The sequence below is a fragment of the Oncorhynchus nerka genome, linkage group LG23, assembly GCF_034236695.1.
Source record: "Oncorhynchus nerka isolate Pitt River linkage group LG23, Oner_Uvic_2.0, whole genome shotgun sequence".
NCBI classification, from domain to species: domain Eukaryota; kingdom Metazoa; phylum Chordata; class Actinopteri; order Salmoniformes; family Salmonidae; genus Oncorhynchus; species Oncorhynchus nerka.
In genome coordinates this window covers 20,513,157-20,539,076 of record NC_088418.1, presented here as the reverse complement: position 1 = coordinate 20,539,076, position 25,920 = coordinate 20,513,157, and the positions used below count along the sequence as shown (strand labels likewise).

At 43.4% G+C, this 25,920-nt stretch overlaps 1 protein-coding gene across 1 annotated transcript in view; it reads right to left on the bottom strand.

The window, feature by feature from the left end:
• Window positions 1-25,920, bottom strand: part of LOC115107188 (vesicle transport through interaction with t-SNAREs homolog 1A-like) — a 201,006-nt gene that overhangs the window by 47,525 nt on the left and 127,561 nt on the right.

Genomic DNA, 25,920 nt, shown 5'->3' with positions numbered 1-25,920 from the left:
AGACCTGTTGTGACATATGCGTTACTTTAATGGCTGGTTGTGACACCTACATAAGAGTGTCAAAACCCACAAAACCTACCACACGAGGCAAAACACATTCCATTACACCATAGCCTATGTGTCAACAGTATTTTAATTGACCATATTAAATGATCATTGTAATTGCGCACACGTTGATGCCAGACATGCACATACCCCAATGCTTTGTTGCTGATGACTGGGATGAATGCAGGAGCAGATTTCAGGAGCAGGACAAGACACCCTCTTTTTGACTGACATAAGGGCTTGTGCGTGATAATCATATAAGCCAGAAAGGCCTAAGATGGTCATAATGCTTCTTGACAGTGTCATAACGTGTATTTTCTACAAGTTAAATGTGGGTTACCACCCATAAAATAATGCAATATATGTCACAATAGGGATAAAATATGGGTCAAGACAGTGTTATGGCCATATAATGACAAGTTATGCTTATGACTGTGTCATAACATGTTATGACACAGGGTGTCAAGTGTTACCAAAGTATCCTATCCATGTTAAACTACAGCACTGTAATTCTGCTTGTCATGAGGCCTAACGCTTCTCTAAACCAGTTCTATTTTCAAACACTGACTGAACATGAAAAAGGAAGTTAAACAAACTGAGGTTTCCAATTAAAATGGCACAAACACTAAGATGTTGTTGTAAGCCCATTGTTAGTATTGGTGGGTTTCCATAAAGTGACAGATTCATTGTGAAGCCTGTTAGCATGAGAACATTTGCGGGATTGGGCTCTTTAGGGTTCTGTGGGAAGGAGAAAGGCAAGGCCAGGAGCCTGATGTGTCCAGAATAGTTTTTATAGAGGTCTCAGTAAGCTAGCATGTACATCTACCCTGGTCGACTCCTAGGTCTTCTGTGGGGGGGGGCAGGCAGGCAGGCAGGGACAGAGAGACAGGGACAGAGAGAGAGCGAGCGAGACAGAGAGAGCGAGCGAAACAGAGAGCGAGACAGAGAGAGCGAGCGAGACAGAGAGAGCGAGCGAGCGAGACAGAGCGAGCCAGAGAGAGCCAGAGAGCGAGCGAGCGAGACAGAGAGCGAGCGAGCGAGACAGAGAGCGAGCGAGCGAGACAGAGAGAGCGAGCGAGCGAGCCAGAGAGAGCGAGCGAGCGAGACAGAGAGAGCGAGCGAGACAGAGAGAGCGAGCGAGACAGAGAGAGCGAGCGAGACAGAGAGAGCGAGCGAGACAGAGAGAGCGAGCGAGACAGAGAGAGACAGAGCGAGCGAGACAGAGCGAGCGAGACAGAGCGAGCGAGACAGACAGACAGAGCGAGACAGACAGACAGAGCGAGCGAGACAGACAGACAGACCGAGCGAGCGAGCGAGACAGACCGAGCGAGCGAGACAGACAGACAGACAGACCGAGCGAGCGAGCGAGACAGACAGAGCGAGCGAAACGGACAGAGCGAGCGAGACAGACAGAGCGAGCGAGACAGACAGAGCGAGCGAGACAGACAGAGCGAGCGAGACAGACAGAGCGAGCGAGACAGACAGAGCGAGCGAGACAGACAGAGCGAGCGAGACAGACAGACAGAGCGAGCGAGACAGACAGAGCGAGCGAGACAGACAGAGCGAGCGAGACAGACAGAGCGAGCGAGACAGACAGAGCGAGCGAGACAGACAGACAGACAGAGCGAGCGAGACAGACAGACAGACAGAGCGAGCGAGCGAGACAGAGCGAGCGAGCCAGACAGAGCGAGCGAGCGAGACAGAGCGAGCGAGCCAGACAGAGCGAGCGAGCGAGACAGAGCGAGCGAGACAGAGCGAGCGAGCGAGACAGAGCGAGCGAGACAGAGCGAGCGAGACAGAGCGAGCGAGACAGAGAACAGAGAGCGAGACAGAGCGAGCGAGACAGAGAACAGAGAGTGAGACAGAGAGAACGCACGTTCATAAACCAAAAACATTCCTCATTCAAAAGATGCTAATTATTGCCACTGCTGACACCATTTTATAATAGCGTCTGGTTGTGCTGTCTTTATCTGCTGGGGCTCTGATAGCCCTGGCCTAGAGGCGACCTCACTGCTGTCACTGTACCAAAGCCTGGAGGAAGGGTTGTTCAATGTCCAGGACTACAATGGCACTTTTCATAGAGGCTATAATACACCAAAACACTGGGCAATAATTTGACCGTTACTGACTGGCACGTAACTATTCACACCATGGGCGAGGGTGTGTATGGATTACTGACTAAACATGTTTTTGTGAGTTGACGTTTGTTGCGAGAGTGAAAGGCCTGAATGAATGGCAACTAGGCCTATGAAGACGGATTGACTTGTCCCATTGAGTAGGGTCGGAATACGAGACAACAACAAAACGTCCATTGTAGCGGTAGCTAGTGAATAGATGCTTAGCCAACTTCAAATTCGAATAGTTTAATACGAGAGATGGATGACAACAAGCTCTTTTTAGGAAGCCTCCTCAAGAACTCCTTCGCCAGACGATAATGCCATGGAAAAATACTGTAAACTTTCTGAAGCTACATTTCACTGGTTAGCCTTCAAAATGTGTAAACCAATAAAACATGTGGAAGATGTTTGTCCTGATATTTGTTGGCGCCATCCCCCTACAGTAGATGTTGGAGAAAAATCCCTTGGTCAACTTTCAGGACCTCCCAACTCCTTCAATAGCCTGTGTTCCATGTACAAGCGTTTCCCTACACCAGCAATAACACCTGCTAAATATGTGTATGTGACAAACATCTTTTGATTTGATGTTCAAGCTTGTCTTCCCACTGTCCCGTTTGGATGTGGTAGCCCTGACTAGTTTAGGCTTTGCTTGCAGGGTGCTTCACTTCAACTTTTCGCTTAAGACGACACCAACATATTTAATTAAAATTTGTTAAAAGAAACCAGCGATTAGAATGGTTTATGTCAAGTCTGTCCTGAAATGCTCCACCACAGGGTGGTTTCATCGATGGGGCTGGTGTGCATCGGCATATTATTAAATAAAACAGCATCTGCCCAAAAAGAGGCAGGAAAAAACGTATGGGGACAGAGGTTTCTCTGTCTGTCAGGCCAGAGGACTAACGTTAACACAATGGTGGTGCAACGTTGTAGGAACGTTAATCCTGGCTGACAGTCCAGCTCCTCACATGTGTGTGTGATGCTGGGGGATGTACACAGGTCAGCAGAGGTTGGGGATTCACAGGCTCTGCAAACAGGCTGGGAAACTGACACAAGACTGCTAGGCCCAGACGCCAATGTCCTCGTAACCTCGCCTTAACGTCTTAGCAATGTTGGCCCTGGCGCCATTGGAGCTGAGGGTTTAGGACCAAAAGCCAGCAGACAGGAAGCAGCGCAGTGACCCGGCAAACATTCTGACAAATAAACAAACTGACTGAACTTGAGGAGTTGTGGATTTTAAAGGGGTTCCGGGCCGATTCAGTGCTACTTGCATGGAAGTATGCAAGTATTTCTTGTACTGCAGACTCAAAGTGTTTGTATATGCAAACAACCACAGCGCATAGATACAGAAGGTTCAAAACACAAAAACAAGCTCAAGTACATTTTTCCCCAACTTTATTTAACTAGGCAAGTCAGTTAAGGACAAATTCTTATTTTCAATGACGGCATAGGAACAGTGGGTTAACTGCCTTGTTCAGGGGCAGAACGAATATAAGAACACACAGACAAAAACGTATTGTGCTGGTTTTGAACTGTGAGGATGAACAGTGCCAGGGCCTACAATTAACACCCACCACCTGCCAAATGCGGGTAAGATCGATGTCTATTTCACCAGCCACATTGGCGGGTGGTCAGGGCTCCACAGTGTGAGCATTTCACTTGCATTAGTGAATAAAATGTAAAGTACGATCACATTTATAGTACAAATAAATGCAGCAGTAGCTGTTTTTAAAGTAATTGCGCCGTTTTGATGAGTGAAAGATACGTTTTTTTAGAAGCGCTGTGCACAGGCATAAAAGTAGGTCTAATTAACGTAAAACGAAAGTCTACTGAGGTGAGACATTGTCCTTGTATTTCTTGACAATTTACATTGTTTTGTTCACAAGATAGGTTGTTTTTCGATGTTTGAGTTTCAACTGCTAGGGAAGAGAAGATAACGCTTCTACTAGTTGGACTCAATTTCACAGGCACAAACATGACTCAAATCGGGTTACCACGGTAACCACCCGCCCTCAAAGGGGCAGGTGAAACTTTTTGTCTCGTCTGTGATATTTTGGTTAAAATATGTAATTATTCAATATACCCCATTAGGTACTTCTTACTAGTAATACATGTATTATTTTATAAACATTACAAAGCATGCTCATCCATTTTTGTATGTTTTGTTGGTGTCATTTTAGCAGCAAAAAAATATTTTAGATGAAAAGAAATACAGAGTGGCTGGTAAGATTTTTAAATCTACCTGCCACAGAAGCTGGTGGACCAAAAAGTACATTTTATGCCCTGAACAGTGCTGTCTGAATGGCCAGGAATCGTTAGTAAAAGTCAGGCTCGGAATGCTGTGCCTGTCCTGATCAAAAGGCCACGTCCAGGTAATTATTTCCTGGAAATAAGAGTCAAATTAGAGGTCAAAGTTCAAGGCACCTTATTGACCTCAAGCCACGCCTGTCAAAAGGCTGCAGAGGTAGCAGAAACCTAATTTTGGCTGATAATTGGGTTAAGCAGTCCTTTCACCCCATGTAAAAAGCTTCTCTTTCGTTGTTCCCTACTTCTCTGCTCCTACGATCGATGTTTCTAAGAAGAAGAAATCATTATCATGTAAATACAAGTCCAAAAATGAGGAGCTGTAGCTGGACAGGTCAGCGTCTTCCTGCTTTTCACATCCTTGCGAAAGCTTTGGCAGAGGCAAGGTGAGGGTTTGGGCCCCGGAAGAGGAAGGGAGAGGCGGGGAAATATAATTTTTGTCCAAGGCCATCCCCGCCCGGGACAGCTAGCGACAGGGTGATGTTGACCCTGGAGATGCAAACCAACCTCCTTGTCGGCACGGAGATGCTGGGTGCCCGGGTCGGGTCATGCTGAGGAGTCTGCCGTCCAGCTGGCATGGGGCCTGGGCTAGCACTGGGGTGCCAAGCCAACTACCCCCCTGCCTGCCCGCCTGCCTGGCTGCTTGGCCCAAACACTAAACCGTCGGCCAGGGAAGGGTGAGGGCAGTGCCAGCTGGGATAGTGCTTTACCACCGAGCCCACTCTCCAAACAAGCAACCCAGCGGGCCAGAAGCCACGGGCAACATGGAACTCGTCATTACTGACGAAACTGCATGCCTCGTCTAGGCCAGCCCTGCACTTGTCAGGAGCTGTCCCAGAGCAAGGATATACCAATAATTATCTGCTTCAGAGAGCCTTTATGCCCCCCAAAAAATAACAAGATGACCAACTTTTTACCTGGGGTTAATATAGAAAACATGACAATAAAAAGAGGTGGATAAGTAATGTGAAAAGCCTTTAAGGACTGACGTCACAAAAACATACAAGAGCAATTGATCAGGGGTTATCCAGATATCCAAAGCCTACTCTGCCTTGTCCTTAAGTTGGCCTCAGAGAGGAAACAGACATGAAACAGGCATTCTAGACATCATTACATACTCTGCTCTACAAGGCCTTTTGGGAAAACAGACGATTCATGTTGGTTTTTCTTTGATGAGGTCAGAAAATATATTGAACCAAAATATACTGAACCAAAACATAAAATGCAACATGCAACAATTTCTAACATTTTATTGAGTTACAGTTCATATGAGGAAATCAGTCAATTGAAATAAATTCAACAGGCCCTAATCTATGGATTTCACATAACTGGGAGTACAGATATGCATCGGTTGGTCACAGAACCTTTAAAAAGAAAAGGGGGCCACAGGATCTCATCAAATTATTTCTGTGCATTGCCATTGTCCGTAGCTTATGCCTGCCCATACCATAACCCCACCGCCACAAGGGGGCACTGTTCCCAACGTTGACATCAGGAAATCGCTCGCCCACACAACACCATACACGAGGTCTACGGTTGAGGCCAGTTGGACAAACTGCCAAATTCTCGAAAGCGAGGTTGGAGGCAGTTCATGGTAGAGAAATTAACATTAAATTCTCTGGCAACAGCTGTGGTGGACATTCCTGCAGTCAGCATGCCAATTGCACACTCCCTTAAAACTTGAGGTATCTGTGGCATTGTGTTGTGTGACAAAACTGTGCCATTTATTGTCCCTGGCACAAGGGGCACCTGTGTAATGATCATGCTGTTTAATCAGCTTCTTGATATGCCACACCTGTCAGGTGGAGGGATTATCTTGGCGAAGGAGAAATGCTCACTAACAGGGATGTAAACAAATCTGTGCACTAAATTTGAGTGAAATGACAGGAATCTTTTTACTTCAGCTCATGAAACATGGTTCCGACACTTTACATGTTGCATTTATATTTTCACTCAGCATAAATACCAGCCACGGTCTCACTCCCACTTACTTTTAACAGTTTCAAAAATCAGAACGGATTATGGCAAAACGTGTTTTAGTTACCGAACGCTGAGGTCTTGGAATTCTCTTCACGCCAGTTTGAAACACCAGGATCTTGTTTCTTTGGAGGTGTTTAAAAGGTTGGTTGACTTGCATGTTACTGAGGAATGTGACTGTCATCAGGATTTCATGCGGTGGTACATGATTGATTTTTATCTCTGATATTACACGTTTCTAATTTTGTCAGAAAGTTGTTTTCATTTAAAGTTAAAGTGTATTGTTCGCTAGCTAGCTAACGTTAGCTGGCTTGCTAGCAAGTTAACGTTACGCGTATAATCTGTGTAGTAATATTATTTGTACTGAGAGACTGAAAAACAGCTTCTATCTCAAGGCCATCAGACTGTTAAACAGCCACCACTAACATTGAGTGGCTGCTGCCAACACACTGACACTGACTCAACTCCAGCCACTTTAATAATGGGAATTGATGGGAAATGATGTAAATATATCACTAGCCACTTTAAACAATGCTACCTTATATAATGTTACTTACCCTACATTATTCATCTCATATGCATACGTATATACTGTACTCTATATCATCGACTGCATCCTTATGTAATACATGTATCACTAGCCACCTTAACTATGCCACTTGTTTACATTCTCATCTCATATGTATATACTGTACTCGATACCATCTACTGTATCTTGCCTATGCCGCTCTGTACCATCACTCATTCATATATCCTTATGTACATATTATTTATCCCCTTACACTGTGTATAAGACAGTAGTTTTGGAATTGTTAGTTAGATTACTTGTTGGTTATTACTGCATTGTCGGAACTAGAAGCACAAGCATTTCGCTACACTCGCATTAACATCTGCTAACCATGTGTATGTGACAAATAAAATTTGATTTGATTTGATTTGTATCTCAGAGCCATTTGCATTGCTAGTTATAGCCTAATGTTAGCTAGCTAACATTGAACCTGGTTGGTTAGTTATCTGTAGATTCCTGCAGGGTAGTAATGTTATGAGTTGGGATTATGGTTCATGGTAGCTGGTAAATTCTCTCTGGCCATCTACTCCAATTTCAGAGGACTCTCGTCTGAGTGTGCCAAGGCGCAGAATAAATAACGAATTTACGAAACGCTCAACACCCGTTGAATATGGCCGGTGTCAGTAAACGTTGGCAAAAAAGCATAATTAAATTGTTTCCAGCAGCACAGTTGCAGTCACTAACGCTCTGGATAACATAAAAACAGCCTAAACGGCTCTGCTAGGGCGAGTAAAACGGTCAGTGAAATGTTCTCTCATTTGTGTCTGGAAGTAGCTAGCAAGCTAGCCAACATTAGCCAGTTAGCTTGGGTGCTTGACTGCTGTTAGGTCAGAAAAGTCGCTCTGGATAAATGACTTAAATGTAAATGTAAACGCTCGGATCAACCCTACTGCTCGGCCAGAGCATCCAGTTTGCGCTCTGAGCGCTCCAAGAGCAAAGCGCTCTGAATTTACAAACAGAATCTGACAACGCTCTGAGTTTACGAACGCCCAGAGACTCTGGCACTCCAGATGAAATTAACAAACACACCCGTAGTATAAGCCCAGAGACTCTGGCACTCCAGATGAAATTAACAAACACACCCGTAGTATAAGCCCAGAGACTCTGGCACTCCAGATGAAATTAACAAACACACCCGTAGTATAAGCCCAGAGACTCTGGCACTCCAGATGAAATTAACAAACACACCCGTAGTATAAGCCAGCCTTTAGTCTTGAAATCTTTGGTTGTTTAGTACATAGCCTCAGATGTGAATCCTTAAAGAGATGGGTGGGGCTAAATCTTAAAGAGGGTGTGAACAATGCTGAATGTGTGTAGACAAAGAACAGCTCTGCAGTAGGTACCAAACATTTATGATCCATTTTCTCAAAATTGAGGTTACAAGTTTATTAACTTTCAAAGCATAATATACAATTTTCTAGCTCGGAGTCTCTACTTTTATCCAATGTGAAAAACACAATTTCAAATTTTGCTACATAAGACGAATCGAGCCGGTCGGTCATATATTGGCTTAGATATGATGGTAGGGAGATTTGAATTCATAACATCGATCTTCAATCAATCCCTACTACAATCCCGCCGACTGGCCCCGCTATAATATTACATTTTCGGCAAAACATTCCATTTCCACAAAACGTATCCAGGCGAAATGCAGATAAACAAACAAAAAGAAGCTGTGTCACAAACTGCTGGAGGTGGAGATATTTAAAAAAAAAAAAAAAACGAGTGTTCGAGCAGCATAATTAATATCTACAAACTAATCTCCTCTTTTCTCAAGCACACAACATATTTCTCAGCGGTCATGCTCAAGTCATTTGTGGAGCATCAGAATTGCCAATGATGAAGGTATTCCGAGGAGAGGCCGCTGTGTGTTCTCTCTGTTCTTGGCCAGTACTCATAACGTCTCAGAGTAGAAGTGCTCATCTAGGATCAGGTCCCTGTCTTATTCATTATGATTTAAACTGCAAAACTGATCCTATAATCAGCATTCCTACCGTGAGACGCTCTGTGAATATGGGCCATGTTTACACAGCACTGAAGTATGGGGAAAAACTCCCAGCAGGTCAAACAAACACCATTCACCAAGATGCATTCCATTTATTATTATTATAAGGAGTTCACATTAACAAAATAAATCTTCATTGTGAAAGACAATAAATAAGTGAACATATTTTGCGTCGTATTTAAGTCATAAGCCACAGCACGCTGTAGAAAATAATTGTATGACTTATCACATAGGTGACGCTAACTGATCAATAAGTAACCAAACGCTCCATTCTAACACTTTTGTAGCAGATTTCAAGCACTCCGCCCTCTGTGTGTGTGTTTAACTTATGGGGAACATGATCCAATGCTGTCATGTACCTCTAATGCTTAACTCACTTCAATATGTATTGAATACTGGACCTCTCTCCACTTCACACAAGACAGACAGAGAACATATGACTTTGGGAAGAACATAAAAAGGACCTCAGGATTCCAACAAACTTTTGATCAGATTTGCTGGAGACAAAGTCAAAACTAAGTATTTTACCAAGACTTGAAAGTAAGCTGCAAAGAGGTGCCCCACCCCCTACATATCACACATTTCAAGACTATTTTACTGCAAAACATCCCACATTAACAAGCAAAGTGACACTGAACGCTCTCTCAAGTAATTTATTAAATTAAAGACCAAAAATTAATTGGAGCAAGAAGAGAAAGGGAGAAAGGAAAGAAGGATGGCAAAAAGCAAATAGAACAGACAAAGACAAAAATCTTCTGCCTTGTGTGAGGGAGAAAGACCGGCATAGAGATAGAGAGAGAGAGAGAACGAGAGAGAGAGATGTGTTAAAATAAAACGAAAGGACAAGTGGCAGCTGTGTGCCTTTATCTCAGAGAGGCTGAGTGAATTGAGTCACCAGCGGTGCACACACACACACACACACACACACACACACAACGCTCGATTAAGATGAACCAATTAGAACATACCAGTTTTATCGGGGCCCTTCAATTAGAAGTGTGTGATTGTATTGAGGCTCCACCTTCCCCCATCACATTTCACTGCAACTGACACTAAACGCTCCCCTTATGGTCCCACAAACAAAGCTCCATGCACGGAAAAGAGCAGGAGCTCAAAGACCACATCAATACACACACACACACACACACGTTTGTGGGCTGGAGGGGTGTAAAAGAACAACACAAGATTGCCCAACAGCTGTTCTCCACAGATGTGGCGTCCAGCAAATATCATGTCATGAACCCTGTCCAGCCTGGACATCAGTCACTTCCTGAAGGGTCATTGACCACGCTGATGTGGGTCAAAGAAGCCAAGACACTTTGCTGTGATTTACTGAGGAGGACCCGAGTGAGGCCTACAGTGGATGATTTCTACAAGCAAGAGGTTTGGTCCAATGGCTAACATACAATCCAGATAAAGGAAAATGTAATCCTAAGGCCGGGATTCAATTAATTACAGATAGGGCCATACAAATGTTCTGAACTGTTTAACGGACTTGAGGTGAGGCATAGTTCTGCTATTTTTTCATAATTGACGTGCTGAAATAGTCTACTAAAGTAATCAGACCTATTCTTACTGGGTAGCCTAGTGGTTAGAGCGTTGGACTAGTAACCGAAAGGTTGCAAGTTCAAATCCCCGAGCTGACAAGGTACAAATCTGTCGTTCTGCCCCTGAACAGGCAGTTAACCCACTGTTCCTAAGCCGTCATTGAAAATAAGAATTTGTTCTTAACTGACTTGCCTAGTAAAAAAAAAAAAAATGTTTTTAATTGCTTCAGCTTATATTCAGCATTTAACACGTATCCCACTAAGTAACCATACAAATATTTGTAGACAGCTGAAGCAAGCACACAAAATCTCTTCAGGTAATGTACAGGTAACTGCCAAAAAAAAGGAAACACTTGAGTAAATGAGGTATATAAAGTCAATTAAAAGCAGGTTCCTGAGTTAATTAAGCAATTAACATCCCATCATGCTTAGGGTCATGTATAAAATGTCCAGTTGCGCATTATTTTTTGGCTACAATGGCTAGAAGAGATTTCAGAGACTTTGAAAGAGGGGTCTCAAAGGAGTATAGGGGGTTTAAAGTCGTGTGTGTCTCAGTCACCAGATCTCAACCCAATTGAACACTTATGGGAGATTCTGGACAGCGTTATCCACCACCGTCAACAAAACACCAAATGATGGAATTTCTCGTGGAAGAAATTGTCACATCCCTCCAAAAGAGTTCCAGACACTTGTAAAGCTCTTCTGGCAGCTTGTGGTGGCCCAACACCCTATTAAGATACTTTATGTTGGCGTTTCCTTTATTTTGGAAGTTACCTATACTTTTTCTAGTTTGGTCATATTTATCATCCCTTAGAACTGTTTTACTTTAAATGATGACTAGCATCTATTGAGGTGCAATGTCCTATACATTTTATGACAAAATCAACTTAAAGTATCTACAAAACAAGTTCCGAAGTGACATAATCCAAAAGGAAGGCTACAGCTAACATTTTTTTACCGTTATAAATAAATAAATTAAAGATTGTATGGCCTGCCCTAGTGGATTACCAGATCACCCAGATCAGAAGTGTAGTAGATTTGTACAGCAGTTAAACACTTGATACAAACATCACAAAAAAACTAATCACACCAACCCCCAGCCTTATTAGACCAACGCAATCTTTTTGCTGCGGTGTCAAATAGAATAAATATCTATTAAAAAATAAGTGTTTTTTCCCCTCAAAGTACTCGTGGAACTCTTGTCTTGTGCCAACCTTTTTATTTAAATAAAGTACCTTTATTCTGCAAGAACTTTTGCATATACCCAGAATTTTACTTGATGAAATGGTGCTGCCAGCAATAGATCAAATATACAGACAGAATATACACAATATCTACATACAGTATATACAATATGGATACAGTAAACAGACAAATGACAATTCCCTACAAAAATAGTCAAATCAAATCTAATTTTATTGGTCACATACACATGTTTAGCAGATGTTATTGCGGGTGTAGCGAAATGCTTGTGTTTCTAGCTCCAACAGTGCAGTAATATCTAACAATTCACAACAATACACACAAATCTAAAAGTAAAATAATGGAATTAAGAAATACATAAATATTTGGTGGCCTTGACTAGAATACAGTATATACATATGAAATGAGTAAAGCAGTATGTAAACATTATTAAAGTGACTAGTGTTCCATTATTAAAGTGACCAGTGATTCCATGTCTATGTATATAGGGCAGCAGCCTCTAAGGTGCAAGGTTGAGTAACTGGGTGGTAGCCGGCTAGTGAAGGCAACACTGTCTAACACCCGGAATAGCAATACGAGTGAAGCGTTCCCTCTTCTGTCTGTCTGTTTTTCAGACCTCGATTGTCCCCAATACGCCATCAACGTGGTAATCATAAAATATCTCAAGGTTGGAAGCTTTTCATAAACGAGGGACTGAAACCTTTGAGAAGGGGCATGATAGAAGCCCCTCTCAACTCCCCACAGCAAACAAACCTCAGGCTTGATGGGAGTGATGGTACAACCTCTTGAAAATGTGGTCCGGTTTTTATTTTTTCTCCTATTGTGATATAGGGAATCTTTTATGCTATCTGCAACACGAAAGTGTCAACATCTCACAACGAGCGAGCCTGCATTGTGTTCTCCATAACCACCCTCGAAACTCAAAGATGGGGGTATGCTAGGGTGGGTTATGAGAGGGAGGCAGAGACAGACAGACAAGACAGGGAGATGGGATTGAAAGGATAGAAGAGAAGGAATATAAAGGGAAAAAAGTGAATTTCAGAATTCGTAAATATTTCACGCGTTTACACCCAGCCAAACAGAGATCAGAGATGCAACAACAACAGCAAAGCTTCAGCTTAACCATCCAACTAGATGCCAAAAAAAAACAGTCTACGGTGATGTTTCTTCATGTGTTTTCTCAGTGCAATTGTCCACAAACACTACATAAGGATCCCCCTCAAAGACATGATAGACATTTACACTAGTTTTCCATAATCTGATAAGTACCAGGCACACAGCAAACATATATTCTATTTGTCTATTCATTTGACTGAAAGCTCTACAAGTAAATGCAGTAAATCTGAACCATCAAACACACAACGCCTTATTCCCATTAAGAGGGCACTACAACATTGAAAGACGGAGAGTAGTGGTGATCCCATGCATTATTAAATTCCACAGCAAAGGGCAGAATATTTGAAGATCTTAAACGTTCACTGAGAATCTGGTGTGTACGAAGAGTAAAAATGAGGAAAGTGACGGGGCTGAAGAACACATCTGAGCTCCTGTACCAACTCATTCTGTAGGTCAAGTATTGATCCCCTTTTTCAGTCACAACAACCCAATGTGTCCGCTGACAGTAAGAAGGGTCGATGAGAGACTGATAGAGCGAAAGGAAGGTAGGTATTTTGCTACAGCACATCCATCCTGGAAACCACTGACAGGCTAAAACAGCCCAGGACAGAACAGCTTGGCATGGCACAGGCGATGGCACGTCTCGGCATGGCATGCTGCCCAAGCCATCATATTCAAGTGGGCTAGAGTCTGTACGGTGCTAAAACATGGTGACAAACCAGGCCTCTCTCTTCTTCCACATGGATACCAGTGTCCAGGAATGCAGAAGTATCCTGCATTCTCTGAGGCAGGAGCGCAGAGCCCAGACGTACACGCACTCACAATGGCATGCTGGGAGGGACGACAGCCAGGGGAGGAACAGTGTGATAGGTTCTAATTGCTTCAAAATGTCCAGAAGAAGGCCCCCTATTATCTATTTAAATCTGTTGATAATGGGAGGCTGGAAGAGAGGAGGAAGGGAGGAGGGGGACGGCGACCCAGGCAGAGGGAGAGGAGCTACTCCGTGCCGCCGTCGCCTCATTATTTTCGTCCTGACGGACACCCGCGCTCAACCCCTGGATGAATGGGCCGCGCTGAATAAGTTATCACGAGCTACACAAAGGGAGAATGGGCTCCACAAACAACACTGCGCCACGAGAAGCGTGTGTCTCTCTCTTTCTCACTCTCTCTTTCTCCTGATGAAAGAGCCCCAGCCACATTCTGTGGACTCACCTGTAATTTCAGCAAACACAGTAGGTGAAAAAAAAAAAGGAGGAACGAAAAGGAAAAAGAGAAATGAAAGACAGGAAGTGCAGGCATCGGTGTCTGCACAGATATCCACAGAACATTCCCTCCTTTACGGTTCATCTGTTTTGTCTTTTGCAAACTAGCTCTTCTTTCATTTCTCCAGAATGCAGGGACCTCCTTTGGACACTATTCTAAGACGGTTGAAGAGTGCGTTGTTTTGTACTTTGTAAGACAAGGCTTCGAATAACATCACTGCATCAGTCTGTTTTTATGTTTATTTTGGTCTTCTTTTCGTTGTTTTGGCTGTTTTGTGTTTTGTCTGGGTCTGGAGAAGCATATGGAGTCACCTTCATGCTTTGTTCTTCTACAGTGATACAAGGTTTTCCCCAACGGCTACTCTCAAGAGTTGGGTAATCAAACCAGCATTCAGACCAGTTCCACCTAACTGTCACCACTACACGTCAACTGCCACCAAGCTCCCCTTGCCATCACTCAAAAGTAGAGGCAAAACTTTTGGATGGGAGACTGGTGTCTCTCTTGTCTGACGGGGGAATCAGAGGGTGCCGCAGCCCGACAGGTGCTCAACGGCTGATCAAACGAGGCAGATACCCTTGGAGTGACACCTGGAGCCACTTCAATGGGGGAACGCCAGAACGGCCTGGGGAGGGGAGGGGGGGGTACTTCAACCGGGACGCAAACAGAAAGGTCGAATAAGCAGTCACCTCAATGTCGTACGGGGTTGACCTCACGGTGTTGGGAAAGGTATGAAGGTAAAAATCCCCGTTCCAGAGTAGAAAACTAGTTGATTGATTGGCAGCTATGGCAGTATCCTCCACTGGTTTAAGTGACATGTTGACAGTATTCTGTTTATCGTCTTTAAAATGTTACATTGCCATCTGGAATTGAAATCGGTTCGAAGTATTGCAATAAGGCTGCAAACTACAGCAACTTCCAAACCATCCAAAAGTAGGATACGGTTGATAGAATACTATCCCATATTAGCACTGTAGTAAGTGAAATATCCTAACAAAACATTGAAAAAAAACAAGCAGTATCTGCATCCACCATTAAAGCCTATAGGCATTGCAAATATACAGGCAACTGCCAAAATAAAAGGAAACAGCAAACTAAAGTTTCTTAATAGGACATTGGGACACCAGCTTCAATGCACCTTCCCATAGATTTATACAAGTGATTGGAACTCTATTGAAGGTATGAGATCCCATTCTCCCAGAAGAAATTCCATCATTTAGAGGGTTGTTGGTAGAAAACACTGTCTCAGGCAACGCTCCAGAATCTCCCAAGTGTTCAACTGGGTTGAGATCTGGTGACTGAGACAGCCGTGGCATGTGGTTTACATCGTATCCATGCTCATCAAAACATTCAGTGACCACGTGCGCCCTGTAGATAGGGGCATTGTCATCTTATGGGGGCATAGCCATGGTAGCCAGAATAATGGCCTGCCATAAATTTCTGTACATTACCCTAAGCATGATGGGATGACTACATGGAACTCTATTCCACATCAAATAACTCATGCAAGCAGTAAAATTAGATAAAAAAAAACAAACACCTTACGGAACAGCGGCGACTGTGAAGCAGCACAAACATGGGCACAGACACATGCATTCACCACACACACGCACTATACACATATGTACACATGGATTTTGGACTGTATATATGTGATAGTGGTAGAGTAGGGGCCCGAGGGCAAACAGTCTGAATGTATTGTAATGTTTTTAAAATGGTATAAAACGGCCTTCATTTTGCTGGTCCCCATTAGCTTCCTTGGCAGCAGCTACTGGGGATACATAATAAATACAAATGTTAATCGCTTACTTAACTCCGAAACAACACCTGTGTGGAATCACCTACTCTTTACTTTGCATCCCTCATTTCCTCAAGTGTTTCCATTATGTCGGCAGTTACCTGTCATTGTGCTTCAGATAACGATGGAGAAAAGAGAAGGCCAGGGCTACTCAGTTAACAGTCTCTTCCCTCAATAAACAAATGCACTGGTTATAGAAAACAACAGCCAATCTTTGCCCTTGTCAACAACCCCATTCTCTGCAGCCCGGGCTTGTCTGTGTTGCTCTCCTTTCTCCAAAAGCGCCCCATCAGCACTCTAACAGGAGTGGTGGAGGAAGAGCGAATAAGAGCAAGAAAGCATGAATGTACAGTCTTTCTCGACATAGACTGAATGTACTGTAAAATAATAAAATATAGTGGCCTTCAGCAGCGTTTCACCTATATTTATTTAGCAGTGGCGGCCACTCCCAAAAATACGTTTTCGGGAAGGTCAAACCTTTTCAGTGTAAACTTAAATGACTAAAACCAGATATAAAGTATGTTTAAAACATAACGGAGCTATATTTTCATTTAAATAAGATGATCTTTGAGAACTAACAATCATCAAAATAAAAAACTAGACCGTCAGGGAGAACAGCATAAGCTATGACAAAATCTGTGGAATTGCAGGGAATCATCTTTAAGACAATGTTTTTTGCTTGTTCCTAGATGGGAGTTCCTCGCAGTCTGCCATTGCTTCCATAGCTACACAATCAACGTATTTATGTGGATTGGTGATGAAGCCTGTCTAATTTAGATAAAGATCCCCAATCCACAGAGGTCTGCTCATAAAGCCTTTCAGCATTGTACACATGGCACTAAGCTCCAACGCACTGTCCCTACAGTACGGCTGTATGCCCTACTGAACGCTCATGTACAACAAACACACTAACAAAAGCCAGCTGCCTTCGCCAGAGATGGGCAAAAGACGCAGCCAGCTACAACGCATTCGTTTGCCAGAGAAATAGTAGAGGAAAACATGAGAAGTTCACAGAGGGAGCAGATAGGGCGACCCAGAGGGAGGGAAAGCAAACGCCAAAGTGTTATCAGCCAGGCTGAATAAATTGCGAGACGAGAGGTAACGGAGTACTAATGTAGTACATGGAATTATCCGCTGCAACAAAGAGAAACAGATCAAAGAGAGGCATCCGTTGGGATCGGTCCACTACTCTTGGGATAGGCAATAAGAGCAAGGCTATGGCTATTCCAGACTCTCTGGTTCGCATAAATGACTTCAAATGAAGAAAAAAAAAAGGAAAAAAAACAGGGACCTTTTATCAAACACGTTGCTTCAAAACATCTAAACATGACCAGACCTAGACTTTGGTTGATTTTTGACTTTCGAATGGGCAGGCTCCTAAAAGAATGGTGGCTAAAACAAAGCTCAAGTGATTCGGATAGTGAGAGTTGTAAGAGGTGAACATCACACCATCAGAAGCAGAGTGGACAGGTGAGGTTCAATGGCAGACCCCACTCTTCATTCCTAGAGCCTGTGTGTGGTGGCTCAGAACCATAAAATGTAGCTTTGGGAAGACCAAGCTCTCAGAGATACTAGTGGAGTCTTCCTCTGGTAGCTTTTATAGCACATAGGTGGGTGAAAACTCAATAGCAGGTTTGACCTTCGCACAGCAGAAAATTAAAGACAGAGAGAGTACAAGCAAGTCTGTGGGATTTTAGTGTGTGTGTGTGTGTGTGTGTGTGTGTGTGTGTGTGTGTGTGTGTGTGTGTGTGTGTGTATATGAGTGTGTGTGTGTGTGTGTGTGTGTGTGTGTGTGTGTGTGTGTGTGTGTGTGTGTGTGTGTATGAGTGTGTGTGTGTGTGTGTGTATGAGTGTGTGTGTGTGTGTGTGTGTGTGTGTGTGTGTGTGTGTGTGTGTGTGTGTGTGTGTGTATGAGTGTGTGGGAGAAGCTGCCTTGCCCCCTCTGCCACTGCTCCACCCAAGCCGTTCTCGAACTCCCCTGACTACCGCATCCTAACAAGGCTTTTCCTCCGCTCCTCCTCGAAAAAGGCAAACCAAATAAATAAAAGGACAGGGGGGAAAAAAGGACTGAAATGGAGGAACGAGGAGAGGAAAAAACACTGACAAGTATAATTTGTTCCATCATTCAGCTTGAATTAAAAATAATAAAGAATCTTTTTGTTCGACTTCACAACAAGACTTCAATAGGGCCCCCAAGACTCCCTACCACTTGCCTCCCAACACAGCCCACTGGTGGAGCTGAATTCCATTAATTACATGACCCACATATCACATAGTTAATATTCCAGCGCTGGGAAAAAGAAACTCTGCCAATACCGATGGAAAGGGCCTAAACTTGGAGGTGTTCAGGACTTCAGAGCCCTCCCTACTCCCAACACTTTTCTGGGGCGGCGCCCTTTGGATCTCCTTCTCTCCTGGCATTGTTTGCGAATGTCGCCTTAATGGGACTGGGAAATGTACGAACGAATGCAGCCACACTCTTTTCCAGTGAATCAAAAGGAAGTGAATAGCAGCTTTCCCGAAGGGAGAAGGTGTGGCGATGAGAATAATAGAGGGGCGGCAGGGTAGCCTAGTGGTTAGAGCCTAGTGGTTAGAGCGTTGGACTAGTAACCGGAAGGTTGCAAGGTTGCAAGTTCAAACCCCCGAGCTGACAAGGTACAAATCTGTCGTTCTGCCCCTGAACAGGCAGTTAACCTACTGTTCCTAGGCCGTCATTGAAAATAAGAATTTGTTCTTAACTGACTTGCCAGGTTAAATAAAGGTTAAAAAAAATAAAAATAAAATAAAAAATAAGTCAGGTTTCTTTAACCATCAATATGTAATAAAACAAATTGTTCAAACATACATTGTATAAATTCATGGGATATAGTGAATGGTCATATGCACACAAGGTTACCAATGTCAGGATGCATGTTAGCTAGTGATGCACCGACATGATATTTTTGGCCGTTACCAATATCCGATATTTTCCTTGCCAAAAAACCTGATACCTATACCGATATTAAACACTTTTGCAGCCTTTTAAGCATTCTAGTACAGTTAAATAGTTAACACACACAAACGGACGCAGCAGTCTAAGGTACTGCATCTCAGTGCAAGAGGTGTCACTACAGTCTCTGGTTTGAATCCAGGCTGATTCACATCCGGCCATGATTGGGAGTCCCATAGGGTGGTGCAAAATTGGCCCAGTGTCATCCGGGCTGTCATTGTAAATAAGAATTTGTTCTTAACGGACTTGCCTAGTTAAATAAACGTTACACACGCACGCACACACACACGCACAAAAAAGTTATTTTGTTGGCATTTACGTATGTCCCCATAACCAGTATAACATCATCAAAAGCTATTTCTTTCACTTACTTGCTGTGCTGTTTCGTTGTTCATTTGTTCAGTCGTTTCATTGTCAACCAGGATTTCTATGGAACGCCGTTTGGATCTTTGCGTGTCAAGAAAAATACACGTCAAATAACACTATTTGATGTGTCAAATAACACAACAATCTGTTTCAGTAGCTATAGTTAGCTAGCTAACTATATAGCTAGGTGTCATCTGAAATAACCCTAATTTATAAGACAGTTCTTATTCAATTAATGGTGGTCGGACCCATCTATGTGAAGCTAGCCACAATAAGGATTTGTCCCAATAGTGGACTTTGCAGCCTTTTATTCATTTGCATCACTGTCAATGGCATATTTTAATTTTGAAGGAAAAACACAAATTCCACTATTGTGCCTCATCCTTATTGTGGCTAGCTTCACAACACATAACCCGGTCCGGTTGAGCCTCACTAACCAGATGAAGCTGGCTGCTGATAGCTTTGGGTAACAGGGTTAAGTAGCTGGCTAGCTATTTATTTTCATGAACTGAAGTTCAATTTCAATAGGCGAACAACAAGTGGCAACCTAGCTAATACTTACTCACAACGACCCCTAAATCATTGCTAAGAATAATGAAAATCACTGCAGTTTCTGCTGGTTATTGTTTTCAAGCTGGTTGTATTGGTGCTAGCTAGGTACAAAGCTAAAGCTAGCTACCCCAGAAGTTCAAATGTGTTATTGTAAACACATTGTTCGCGTCCGGTGTTTGCTTGTTTGCATACTTTTTTTGTACAGCTTTGACAGTGCTACTGTATCCTTTTTGACACTCTAAAAGACCCAAACGGTGTTCCATAGTATATATGTTCGAGAAGCTAATAGCAGTGATGCACTTGGAAGTGTGTACCGGTGCTCCATCAGTCGGTGAAAGCCAACATCACCCACAACAGAGACCGGATGATTGTCAAGGGCAATGAATTCCATTATCTTGGCTTTAATGGATTTCACCTTTGAGTTGTCTCGCTGAAATGTTCTTACACTTTCTAATGACTGCTCGACTTGTTGACTGCTTGATCCACACAGCAGACATTGTGGGCTAGGTTAGGAATGCCGTGTTGCACGTGTAGCGCAAAATTGTACGTGCCGTTATTACGTCATGTACCTACGTTATATAGGTATGCACGGTAGCTTTGACATTGGTTTTTAACATCGGCGTTAAACTAGACATCGGGCCGATACTGATGTTGGCATTTTTAGCTAATTTCGGCCAATTCCGATATGTTCACCGATATATCGTGCATCCCTAATGTTAGCCTAAGTAAAGTGCTTAGCAAAACGCAGCACTGGCAGAACAGTTTGCAGTTTATAAACCCTGGCTCAAGTGAGCTAGTGCAGGTTGAGGGGTACCAGCATACACTGAGTGGACAAAACATTAGGAACATTCTCTTTCCATGACAGACTGACCAGGTGAATGCTATGATCCCTTATTGATGTCACTTGTTAAATCCACTTCAATTAGTGTAGATTAAGGGGATGAAACAGGTTAAAGAAAGACTTAAGCCTGGAGACAATTGAGACATGGATTGTGTATGTGTTGCATTCAGAGGGTGAATGGGCAACACAAAATATTTAAGTGTCTTTGAACAGGGTATGGTAGTAGGTGCTAGGTGCACCAGTTTGTGTGTATCAAGAACTGCAATGTTGCTGCTCAATAGTTTCCCATGTGTATCAAAAATGGTCCACCACCCAAAAGACATCCAGCCAACTTGACAACTGCCGGAAGCATTGGAGTCAAAATGGGCCAGCATCCCTGTGGAACGCTTTTGACGTCTTGTGGAGTCCATGCCCCGAGGAATTGAGGCTGTTCTGAGGGCAAAAGGTGTGTGTTTGTGGGGGGGAGGGGCTGCAACTCAATATTAGGTGTTTCGACGGTTTGGTATATTCAGTGTAGTATAGAAAACAACAAGCAACGCGTTTGGCCAAGGTGGAGCAAGTTAGCGAAAGGCACGCTGCATTTGCACACCGTCAGTCATTGGTTTGTTCTGTGGAGCTGAAGGGAGTTAGCATGCTGGGACTAGAGTCCTAGGACCAGGCAAAGGGGCCGATCTCTTAATCAATGTCCAGAGTGACCAGAGCCCTCCTCTGAAGTCTGTGGCCCTTGCCTGCCTGCTGCTGCTGTCAGCCCTGCTACCACCATGAATATGGAGTCCTTCTGCGGTCGGGGCATGCTTATGTTTTCTGTCTGATATCTCGGCCCCATTCCCATTTCAAAGGGAGGTCTACCCAGGGGTTTGACTTTTTGATCTGACTGGCGACTGACTCGACCACCTGCATGCACGATCAGCCGCTAGTGAAAAGACCAACCCCATCCTACCCACACCCCACCCCCTTGGCCTCACACTGCCCCCCACCCACCCCCACCTTCCAGGAACCCTCCAGAACCCCAGTGGTCATAACTGGGTCATAACTGGGTCTGGAGCTGCATCTTAACTCTCCGGTTGCTCTGCTCTGCTGTGTGCAGTGGCTGGGAGGAGATGCTGGGCATGATTGCAGTAGCAGCAGGAGTCGCCTCCGTTCCCGCCACAGAAAGTCCACCTCTGTTGGGCAAAGTCATGGGAGCCATTTTGTGTCCATAGTGTGAGGGCTGTAATGTCAGGGCACCTTGGTACTGAGGTAACTGAGGAGAGAGCTGGAGCCTGTGGCTCCTCTAATCAGGCATTGCTTCCCCCACCAGCCCACCTTACACCCCTCACAGGACAGTGGTACCACCAATAAAGACTTCAAATCACACAGAGACACCACTTCCTACTGCACGTCTTACTGTCAGCATTACTGACAGTAAGCTTGCACATTATGTCAGCTACATTAGCATGGTTTCCATTGGACAACATATAATTGAGATAAGAGGAAATTGCACACTGCCTATTAATGAATTGATGTGATGCAGCAGGTTGAGAAAATAATGAATTGATATTATTGATTGATATGGGTTGATGACTCAATCACGTATTTACTATTCCTGAACACCTCTTAATGCAACATTTGCAGATCCCCTTATGATCCCCTAATGATCCCCTCGTCATTGGAAAGAACAGCAGCACATTATCACAAGTGGCCGTTAATAAAGGGAAATGTTATAATTGTGCATTATCAATTTCATACCGCTTCACTCCCGATGAGTATCAATTGAGATGATTACTTTTGAATAATATTATGATTTCCTTTAACAGGCATTAGCATGAAGAGTTAATGAGATCACCATGACCATGACAATACAATTAAAACCCTCAGGACTTCAGATGATTAGATGAATAATGTAATAGTGTGAAGAGGAAGAAGCCCTCCACCAGCCGACACTAGGCTAAGTAATAGAGGGCCTACGGCATGGCAGGCCATGTAATGCTGTAGAGGAGTAGCGTCGGACAGTGTTGATTCAACTCCAGTCTTGGGGACCTACTATAGCAGCAGGGTTTCAGGCACTGATCGACTAATGAGTGGCTCCCCTCTCCTCAGGGTCAACAAGGAAAAAAACAGAAGGCGAAGTGACAAGACCAAAGGCGTCTTAATTCCAGTGTTATTTTTCCTCCCTCTTTCTTTTTCTCACCTTAAAAAAAATATATATCCAACCACTTGCAGTCTTGACAGAACTGTTATAGCTATTGCATTCAGAGTATTAATAAATATTCAATACAAGGGTCGGTCACCCTCTAACAGTTCAGGTGAAGAGAATTGCTGTACTGGAAAAAAATGAAAAAAGTTGAAAAGGGAAGTAGCAAATGAGTACCATAAGGCAATTTATTAAGCACAACTGAAGTTGCAGAGTGTAGTGGTAGAGGTTCACCTACTGGCCTCATTTACATAACACTAGAACTCTTTCACAGACTCCTGGTAAGCTTAGAACACAAAAAGCAGCCTAAACAGAAAGTCACCAACCCCCCAAAACAGCACAACAATTTCCATGATAGCGAATAAAAGGTATCAAATGTGTGAAATCTAATGAAACGACTGAGGAAATATCAAAACTACGCCACGAGGCACCTTTGCTTGTCCCATTTTCTGGTTATAAATGACTTCTAGAGATGAAAATAGTCAACAAAATCGTACAACCAAACACTATTTTATTCAAACGCATAAAAAAAAAAAAAGCTTAAAAAATGTGTGGTATTTGCTAAAAGACAAACGCGAAGCCCCATGAAGCAGAAAGCAAAGCATCGGTTGGGAAGAGGCTAGAGGCCACCGCGCTTTAGAATGGCCCTCATAAATCCTGATTTGAGTCGGGACTAACCAGAGAAACCTGAGGCGCGGCGTGCCTGAGCCACACTAGGCAGGCGCTACCGCTCTTAAATTCTACGTTTGATTAAGTCTTCCCATTAGGTGACAGCTGAACTTTAATATGAATATGATAATATTGAAATAAGTGTGTGTTATTTACTTTAGCGCTTGGGTGGTGGCGGCAGGGGGATGAGGGAAGGCGGGAGAGGACAAGGGAGGGGGAGCTGGATGATGAATGATTTCTGGACAGCTCTGGGTGACACCAGGCGAGCCTAGGCCTCCTCTAATCAGACTTGACAAAATGGAGACATATGCAGAAATATTGGTTACAGTCGGCATCACAGCCCTGCCTGGGCTCCTGCTGCCACGCTGCCCCGCCTGCCCTTGATTGTCTACAGGCACTGAAGCATCTATTTCAATTGGCACTTCCTTCCTAGCCCCAGGATTTTACATTTAGCTGGTGTCATTTACATATTACTCTTAATCAAAAACCATACTGGGCAATAAAAAAAAGAAACAAAACCGTGGCGTCACGGTTCAGGGGTAGGCACAGAGGCACTTTATGAAATGGTGATGTGACAAGACATTAATCTGTGTGTGTATGAGTGAGTGGGAGAGAGAGAGAAGAGAGAGAGAGAGAAGAGAGAGAGAGAGAAGAGAGAGAGAGAGAGAAGAGAGAAGAGAAGAGAGAGAGAAAGGAGAGCGAGAGAAGGAAAGAAAGAAAGAAAGAAAGAAAAAGAAAGAAAGAAAGAAAGAAATGAGGAGAGAGAGACAGAGAGAGAGAGAGAGAGAGATGTCTATGAGTGGTGGTGTGTTTGTGAAAATTGCCAGAAAATTTTTAAAATTGGAGTGTACAGCTTGTGTTTTTCTTGTTAGTCTAAACACATCAAGTACTGGCTGTTGGACAGCTTTCATCTTATTCTGCATTATATTGATGGACTAAAGCAACGTTTACAACAGAAAACAGTACTCTGCATTACAATCAGTGGTGGTCAGTGCTGTTTACGATTAGGGAGGCCGATAATTGTTTTAATTAGCATGGCCTTACTTCTATTACAGCATAATGGATGACTGTCATTCATATTCCATCCAACCAGTTCAATATAACAGCAATAGGTTTAGGCTATTACATGACACTCAAATTTTCCCTATACCCATCATGAGGTTGCTACAACCTAGTCTATGAATGAAAGTTTACAACGTAGGTGCACAGGTCGAGAGACAAATTTGAGTAATCAAGGTGACAGACACATTCAATACCGCCTTGCACACTCGTTTGCATCTAGTTGATCTAGGGTATAATCATTAGTCCAAAGAGTTGCAAAGTTTCTACTGGAGAAATTAAAGTAGGTTTATCCCCGTTTCGTTCCGTTTGCTTCCATTTAAGAAACGTTTCTAGAATCGGCGGAATGAATACACTGCTGATCTCCCGCACACGCAGTTCACTTTCATAGTAGCTACATTCAAACAGCATCATACACTTTCTTGTTGTATACAGTAATTTCTTCTCACATCTACGCGCTCTCCTTCTCTCACCTTCTCCCTTCGCTTGTGGACTTCAGTGTGCAACACAATAGCTGTCTGTGACGAGGCAAAAAAAACGTTCCCAAGCCAAACCTTCATACCACAACCACTACACAAGGCCTACATCGTTGTCACCATATTAGCTATAGTCATAGTCAACATAATTACTAGAACTAACGTGTTAGTAAACCAGCTACAAATCACACAACAGCAAGCAGTTTAGCAGTTACACCGGCTGGCACTGATGGAAATACATTTATAGAACCGAAAGCTTACCTGGAAGAGTGACTTGGAAGAGTTCCACTTTTGGATACCCTAAGCTAGCTAGCTAACATAAATAGCATTCCTCCATGTTTGAACATATTTTTTGTAGGCTAAATTAGCTAGCTGCATTAGATAGCTAAGTAAGTGAAAGTGAAAAGAAATACAACAAAATCTTTCTCTCTCTGCTGTCCAACTATTGTCTTTCGAGTCAACTACTCATCACATTTTATGCAGTGCAGTGCTAGGTAACTGTAGTTTATGCTTTCAGTACTAGATTCAATTTCTGACAACATGTCAGTTCATGCTGCAGGACCTCTGATAGGTTGGAGGGATTTCTTCTGGAAGTCCTGAAAATCTATGGAAGGGGATGAGAACCATGAGCCTTCTAGGTTTTGTGTTGACGTAAATGTACCCAGAGGATGGAAAATAGCTGTCCTCCGGCTACACCATGGTGTTGCCACAGAGTGCTGTTGAGGCTACTGTAGACTTTCCTTGCAAAACGTGTCTTTTTTTTTTTTCACTGAGTAGGACGGTCCTCCCCTTCCCCCACTGATTACAACGTATGGGGCATAATGCATGTTCAAAAGACAACAGTCTCAAAACACAATA